At 40.4% G+C, this 7,760-nt stretch overlaps 1 pseudogene; it reads left to right on the top strand.

Moving 5' to 3' along the window:
• Nucleotides 1-432: 432 nt before the first annotated feature.
• LOC102981983 (oxysterol-binding protein-related protein 9-like) lies at nt 433-2,129 on the top strand (annotated as a pseudogene).
• The last annotated feature ends 5,631 nt before the right edge of the window (nt 2,130-7,760 follow it).

Here is a 7,760-nt window from a genome sequence, read left to right as displayed (position 1 = left end):
AACTCACAGCCATGCCCTCTTCAGCACCGCTTAATTGCCTCCTGTGGGAAGCAGCAGTTGGGGGTGTCCACTGACTTCCTGCGGTGGCAGTTTGGAATACAGCAAAAATCACCTACTGGCTGAACCTGACCGGACTGACTGCACAGCAGCCCGGTGATCCAGCGGAGGCGGGAGAAGAGCGGGTGCTCAGAACTGGCCCTCGGCTCCCTCCCCTGAAGGCACAGAGGACGGGGGTCTTGGTGAAGGTCTTTCTTGACGGCTACTTGCGGAGGTGTGGATTCAGGATTTGTTCCTAGTGTCCCGGACTTTGATAAGAAACTTACAGAGGCTGATGCTTACCTACAAATCTTGATAGAACAGTTAAAGCTTTTTGATGACAGACTTCGAAACTGCAATGATGAGGAATGGAGGAAGAAAACTGAAACTCTCAAAGAGACAACAAAGAGCATGGTAGAATCAATTAACGCTGTTGCTGCAGATCGCTAAAGACCCGTGTAATGCGGAGGAGCATGCAGATGGAATTAGAAGTACTATTAATCCTGTAGATGAAATACATCAACCTAGTCCCTTGGAACCTGTGAGCAACACAATGCCTTCCCAGACTGTCTTACCTCCAGAACCTTCTCAGTTGTGTAAGTCAGAGCAGCATCCATCTTCTCTACCAGTTGGACCTTGTATTAGCTACCTTGGGACATCATCAGACTCCAACACCAAAGAGTACAGGCAGTGGGCACTCACTACCTAGTAGCAGTCTAACTTCTCCAAGCCATGTCAGCTTGTCTCCAACCACAGTCCCAGAGTTCTCTTATTCTAGCAGTGAAGATGAATTCTATGGTGCGGGTGAAGTCCATCAGAGTGGCTCATTCCGAAAGCACTTAATAGATTCCTCTGGATCTGCCTCAGTCTTGACACACAGCCGCTCAGGAAATCGTCTAAAGCACCCAGATACCACGGAATCACTTAATTCTTCCATGTCCAGTGGAACAAGTGATGCTGACCTTTTCGATTCACATGATGAGAGAGATGATGAAGGGGAGGCAGGGTCGGTGGAAGAGCGCAAGAGAGTTATGCATCTGTTGTCACAGGTTAGGCTTGGAATGGATCTTACTAAGGTAGTTCTTCCAACCTTTATTCTCTTTTAGAAATGTATGCAGACTTTCTGCACATCCGGACCTGTTTGTGAGTATTAGTGACCAGAAGGATGCCGGAGATCGAATGGTTCAGGTTGTAAAATGATACCTCTCAGCCTTTCACGTAGGAAGGAAAGGATCGGTTGCCAAAAAGCCATACAACCCCATTTTGGGAGAGAACTTTCAGTGTCACTGGACATTACCAAAATGATACTGAAGAGAACTGGTTTCAGAAGGACCAGTTCCCTGGGCTTCCAAGAATAGCATAACATTCGTGGCTGAGCAGGTTTCCCATCATCCACACATTTCAGCCTTTTATGCTGAATGTTAAAGATACAATTCAATGCTCATATCTGGACCAAATCAAAATTCCTTGGGATGTCAACTGGGGTGTACAACATAGGACAGGGTTGTGTCTCGTGTCTAGACCATGATGAACATTGCATTCTCACATTTCCCAATGGTTCTGGAAGGTCTATCCTCAAAGTGTCCTGGGTGGAACTAGGCGGAGAATGCAATAATAATTGTTCCAAAACTGGCTATAGTGCCAATATCATCTCCCACACGAAACCTTTCTATGGGGGCAAGAAGCACGGAATTTCCGCTGAGATTTTTTTCTCCAAATGACAAGAGGTCTTTCTGCTCAATTGAAGGGGAATGGAATGGTGTACTGTATGCAAAATACTCAACAGGGGAAAATATCTGGTTCTTATAGATACCAAGAAGTTGCCTATAATCAAGAAGAAAGTGAGGAGCTTGGAAGATGAGAATGAGTACGAATCCTGCTGCCTTTGGAAGGATGTCACTTTCAACTTAAAAATCAGAGACATTGATGCAGCAACTGAAGCCAAGCATGGACTTGAAGAAAGACAAAGAGCAGAAGCCCGAGAAAGGAAGGAAAAGGAAATTCAATGGGAGACAAGGTTATTTCATGAAGACGGAGAACACAGGGTTTATGATGAACCATTACTGAAACGTCTCAGTGCTGCCAAGCATTAGGTTGGGAAATGCAAAGTTTGCTCCTGGTGACCAGGGCAGAGGCACAATCAAGTTCTCCTTTGGGAGAACCTATTCACTCTCTTCTTACTGCAGTGGTTCCTATCTCAGGGATACTGGACTTTCTGATGCAGATGAACAATTGAAGCGAGAAAAGCTTCCCTTTTTCCTGTTCTGTGGCAGTTCCAATGTTGACTTTGGTGTTTTTTTTGTTTTTTGTTTTTTGTTTTTTGCGGTACGCGGGCCTCTCACTGTTGTGGCCTCTCCCGTTGCGGAGCACAGGCTCCGGACGTGCAGGCTCAGCGGCCGTGGCTCACGGGCCCAGCCGCTCCGCGGCATGTGGGATCCTCCCGGACCGGGGCACGAACCTGTGTCCCCTGCATCGGCAGGCGGATTCTCAACCACTGAGCCACCAGGGAAGCCCTTGACTTTGGTTTTGAGAAAAACTTTAGGTTTTGAAAACAAGATGACTGCTCCTTTTCCAAATCCCAAGTTATAAATCCCAGTCTCAGACTCTGCACTCTAGTATTGCTGTTGAGATATACAACATCTGTTTCCTAGTTCATATACTCTTGGGTTTTATATATACATATATACAATATAGGTGATGCCAGATTTTTCATAAATACACCATCTACTGTAAATATTGGTTCCTCTGAGTTGTTTTAGAAAATTTAGCACAACATATTAAAATCAAGTGTTAGGAAATTTCATGGTCTCATCTACAATAATTTTTATTTTGGAATTGAACTATCATTAAATTGTATCTAACTCTGGACTGCAGTTTAATTATACTCAGAGCTTCTTAAGGCCTCATAAAGTAATTTTTCCAACAACAACAACAAAAAAGATGCCCTTACTGATTTGTCTTGTGACATCCAGACACGATTTTCTTGACCTTTGCTTGCCAGGAAGGTGCCATGACTGCTGTTCTTTCCAAGAGGATAGCTTGACTGAAAAGATTAGTGAGCCCTCATACCCCTTGACTTTAACAGGGAAGCTGCCTATTCTTTGCTGGACATTTTGCTTTTCATAACCCCATTTCTTTGATCCCCAATATTCTGGGCATGATAGGCTTCAATATTGTCTTCAAAAGTTCACTATTTAAAACCTGAAGATAACATAATAGTTTCAACCTAATTTTCTAAATTAGCTAATTTATTAGCCCATCTGAGAGTATATTCAACTGATAATTATTTTCTTCCCTCACACCTACTGCCTCAAATTGAATTTGCCAGTCTCTGGTGGTGCGTTAGGGACTTTTCTCTCTGCCAAACTGAGATTTTTTTTTTAAGGTGTTGATTAATAACCACCCCCATGTCTGAGGCTTTATAATACCCCACACAATTGTTGCTTAATAAATCTTTCTTGGCTGCCTCGGAACTTCTTTATGATCTTTCCAAATATGTTTAAACAATTTGATTTATTTCAGCCTAAAGTTGAACAACAAAGTCATGTGCTAAGCAGACACAAAATGACGAAGATATCATCCCTGTCCTGGGGGTGCTTTACTAGTCAGAATGGTACTAAGGTAAAGACTCAGCGCTTGCCCTCGAATATACTGAGTATATGAGCTGAATTGTGCCCCCACAAAGATATGTTAATATCCTAACCCCTGGTACTTGGGAAAGTGATCCTATTTGTAAGTAGGGGTTTTGCAGATGCAATCAATATAAGATGAAGTCATTAGGGTGAACACTAATTCAATATGACTGGTGTCCCTATGAGAAGAGGGAAGTTTAGACACACACACAGGGAGAATGCCATGTGAAGATAGAGGCAGAGATTGGAGTTCTGCTGCCACTAACCAAGGCACACCTGGAGCTGCCAAGAGCTGGAAGAGGCAAGGAAGGAGCCTCCCCTAGAAGCTTTGCAGGGAGCATGACCCTGCTGATCCCTTGATTTTGGACTTCTAGGCTCCAGAACTGTGAAAGAATAAGTTTCTGCAGTTTTAAGGCACCCAGTTTGTGGCACTTTGTTATGGCAGCCCTAGGAAACTAATGTCGTGGATATACAAGTCCTATACACAAATGACTATGGCAAAAAGTGAGGGTGCAGAATCCTAAAAGCGGTATAAAAATGTGAGAAGACTCAGAATTGGGAATCAAGAAAAGTTTCCTGGGGCAAAAACACAAGATCTAGATATGTAGGAATAGTAAGGTTGGGACATCTGGAAAGGGGGAACAGGGCTTTCTAGATAAAGCCTTCAATTGCATGGATATTGGATAGCAAAGGGGTAGATAAGAGACCTTCAATTGCATGGATATTGGATAGCAAAGAGGAGAAGCACAGGATGACGAGGGGAAAGGAGACCTGAATAGGTAAGCTAGAAGGACATTTGGGACTAGATGGGTGTGAAGGGCTTGAATACCAGACTGTGGAGTTTGCTCTTAAGGAAATAAGCCATTGAAGGCCTTTGAGGAGGCGAGTGATAACACTAGGACTCTGTTTTAAAAAAAAAAACAAAAAACTACTCACTTTTTGTAGGATAGGTTGAAGAGGAGAAAGATTTGGAGGCAAGGAGACCAGTTAATAGGCTAATACAGTAGCCTAGGATACAGGCAATGAGGAATTGATCTGTCAATAGGATAGTTGTAATGATAATTGAAAGGAAAAGAAATATGAATGAATCACAGAGGTACAATAGATATCACTGGACTACTATCTTGGACTTGGGAGATGAGGTACAGGCAAGAATTATATCTGTTCCCTCTTGCCAAAATAATCCTATGTAACAAAACCTTAGTGACATACAACAACAAACTTTATTTTTGCTCATGTGTTTATGGGTTGGCTGGATAGGCCCACCACCTGCGTTGGGCTGGTGGAGGGGAAGAAGTCCTGATTCAGGCATCTGCTGACCTTGGCCGGGCTCTCATACATCTGGGGCCCTAGCTGGGACAACAGGGCTGACTTGCTCTTTCCAGTGTCTCTTCCTCTAGCAGGCTGGCGCAGGCATGTCCTCAAGTGAGCAGAAATGTGCAGTATGTTTTAAGACTCTATTTGCATCATATTGGTCTCACTGGCCAAAGAAAATCACACGATGAAGGCCACGTTCAGTGTGGGAGGGGACCACAAAGTTACAGAGCAAAGGATATTTAGATAAAGGGAGGCCATTAATTGGGGCCATTAATGCAATCAGTCTGCTACAGGAGTTCAAAATGATTTCAAAGTTTTGTGGGAGGAATCATAAAACTGTTGTCCTAATAAAGTCCTAGTCTTCCTTCAAAACTCAATTCAAGCATTACTTCTGAAAAATCTTGCCCACAGCTCCTCTGGGTTATCACTGCTTCTTATATTTCCGTTATTTAAATGACCATGCATTATATTTGCCTGTTTTTGTGTCTGCCTCCTTATACTTAGCTGTGTCTCCTTGACGTCATAAGCCATACTTCTCTGCAGTCTCAAGGTCTAGGTTCAAATGCTAGCTCCATACCTTACTATCAAGTTACTCTCTGGGTGTCTCTATCTGTAAAAGGGGAATACAAGCAATGCCAACCATAGTCGTTGGTGTGAGAATGATACAAAGTAATGTGTGAAAAGCCCAAGAAATGTTAATGATTGTTAGGATTATATGTCATTATTTTATTTTCATTAATAAATGCTCTGTGCAGTTCTTAACACACAAAAGTCATTTTAAAGTCTTTTGAATAAATTAATTAACTAACAGATGAAATATATGGGATGAAGTGGGTGCTACTGAACATGAAAGACAACAGGGGGCTATTTCATGGAATGGGCACTAAAGAGGCAAAAGGGGATAGAATTAAGAGAATCAAAGGAAAAGTTAGCCTTGGAAAGAGAAAGGACTTTTTGCCTGACTAAGTATATGTATTTTGAAAGTCTTGCTTGAAAATCAAGCATTTTAACTAGGCACAGTTGTAGTTTTGGTTCTTGATCTTGTTTTTTGCTGTTTTAATATGGTTAAAGGTACCCAGGGCACATCAGATGGGGCTTTCTCTAGTTCACTGAGGAGCAAGGAAAACCGACCTATCATTTCCCGATAGCATGTTTGTTTTACCTTCTAAATGTAATGGGACATAGACAGTATTTATAAAGGTCACAGGCTGTTTCTTAATAAACATTTGCAATATAAAGAGAAGAATTACATCTTTACCGATATTAAAAGATAGGCTCTTCACCAGGTTTTACAAAACACAGCAGATAACTGCTTTGCTTGTCTTGTTTAAACAGTCGCTTTCTTGACTTGACAGTTGGGGCACAGGTATATTCTTCTCCCCATGTAATCTGTCCACACTGCTTACAACTAGATGAGGAGTAAATAAAGAGCAATATACTTAATAATGACCTGCTAGGAATAATAAAATTTATTACAGTACATGAACTGTCAAGGTGTCAGAGTCATGTGTTAAAAAGCAGTATCTAAAATTTAAAAAAAAAATCTAGTTATTAGTATCCAGGAAAAGAGCATTGGGAGAATGGGAAGCCATACTGTACTTTCATAGTCTTCATATTTTAGAATAGGATTCCTATCAGAGTTAAATGTGTGCCATTTCAGAATTAAGAATAAGAGAAAGTTAGAGTTGAATAGGAAATTAAAGATTCCTTTCATTTGTCTGATGAACAGTGTTAGAGACACCAGGGAATTTGCCCAAGGACATGAAGAGGAAGAGCCAGGTAGGATTGTGCTGGTTCACTGTTTTAAGGCCAGCATTGAGAAGTGCCTGGTATTCAGTAAGTACTTACCCAGAGAATAACCAACTAAATAAAAATACTTGATTGAAACTCTTGTATTCTGACTTACAGCTCAAACATTAAACATAATTTGGCTTTCTATTTTGAATGAGAAATTATAAAGAATATGTAATATGCCATCATTTTAAACAAGAAATTGTTTTTATTTCTCTTTAAAAATGCCTTTTAATATTTATCTTAGCAATGTCTAAGAAAGAAGCTAAAACAGGAAAAGTGCAGTATTGAACTCAAGGATAATTGGAACTACCAAAAAGGATCATTTTAAGTGAGCCCACCTAAAATGAAAATGAATAATTTTATATTACATTATGAAAAGAGATCAATTATCTTTTAGTCTTGAAAACTGAAACTATGAATCATGAAAATTAGTTGATTTAATTTGTATCTTTACAGTTCTCGTTATAATTGCAATTTTGCACTAATTTTTAGAAGAAATCAACAATGAATCAAGTGTTCACTGGTTTGTGTAAGAAATATTTTTTCTAAGAAAACTGTGCTATGGCACATTCTACCCTTCAGATTTGAATTTCATATCACAGATGCAAAGAGGCTCATTTTTGTTTTCCACATTCACCCCTTAATCTTTCACAATCAAACTGAATTGTATTGTTGGATAACATAAGCACCTGACAATCTTCAAGGCACTGACTGATCATATGACAAGATGCTGACTGACATCCATACCGGTGTTACAAAAGGAGGGATAGTCGAGTGGGCATTAATTTTCTTGGTGCTTAGTTACAAATTAATATTTTTGTATTTTAACAATTTGTCCTCCTTAACACAACATGATTGTCTATTTTCAGATAACAAATAAATAAGTGGATAATATTTTTGAGCATTTCTATAAATTATATAATGTTTTTATAGAAAGTTCCAGGGAATACATTGGTTGTGTCCAAAATATCATAGACATCA

The sequence above is a fragment of the Physeter macrocephalus genome, chromosome 7, assembly GCF_002837175.3.
Source record: "Physeter macrocephalus isolate SW-GA chromosome 7, ASM283717v5, whole genome shotgun sequence".
Lineage (NCBI taxonomy): Eukaryota > Metazoa > Chordata > Mammalia > Artiodactyla > Physeteridae > Physeter > Physeter macrocephalus.
This window is presented reverse-complemented; position numbering and strand designations above follow the sequence as displayed.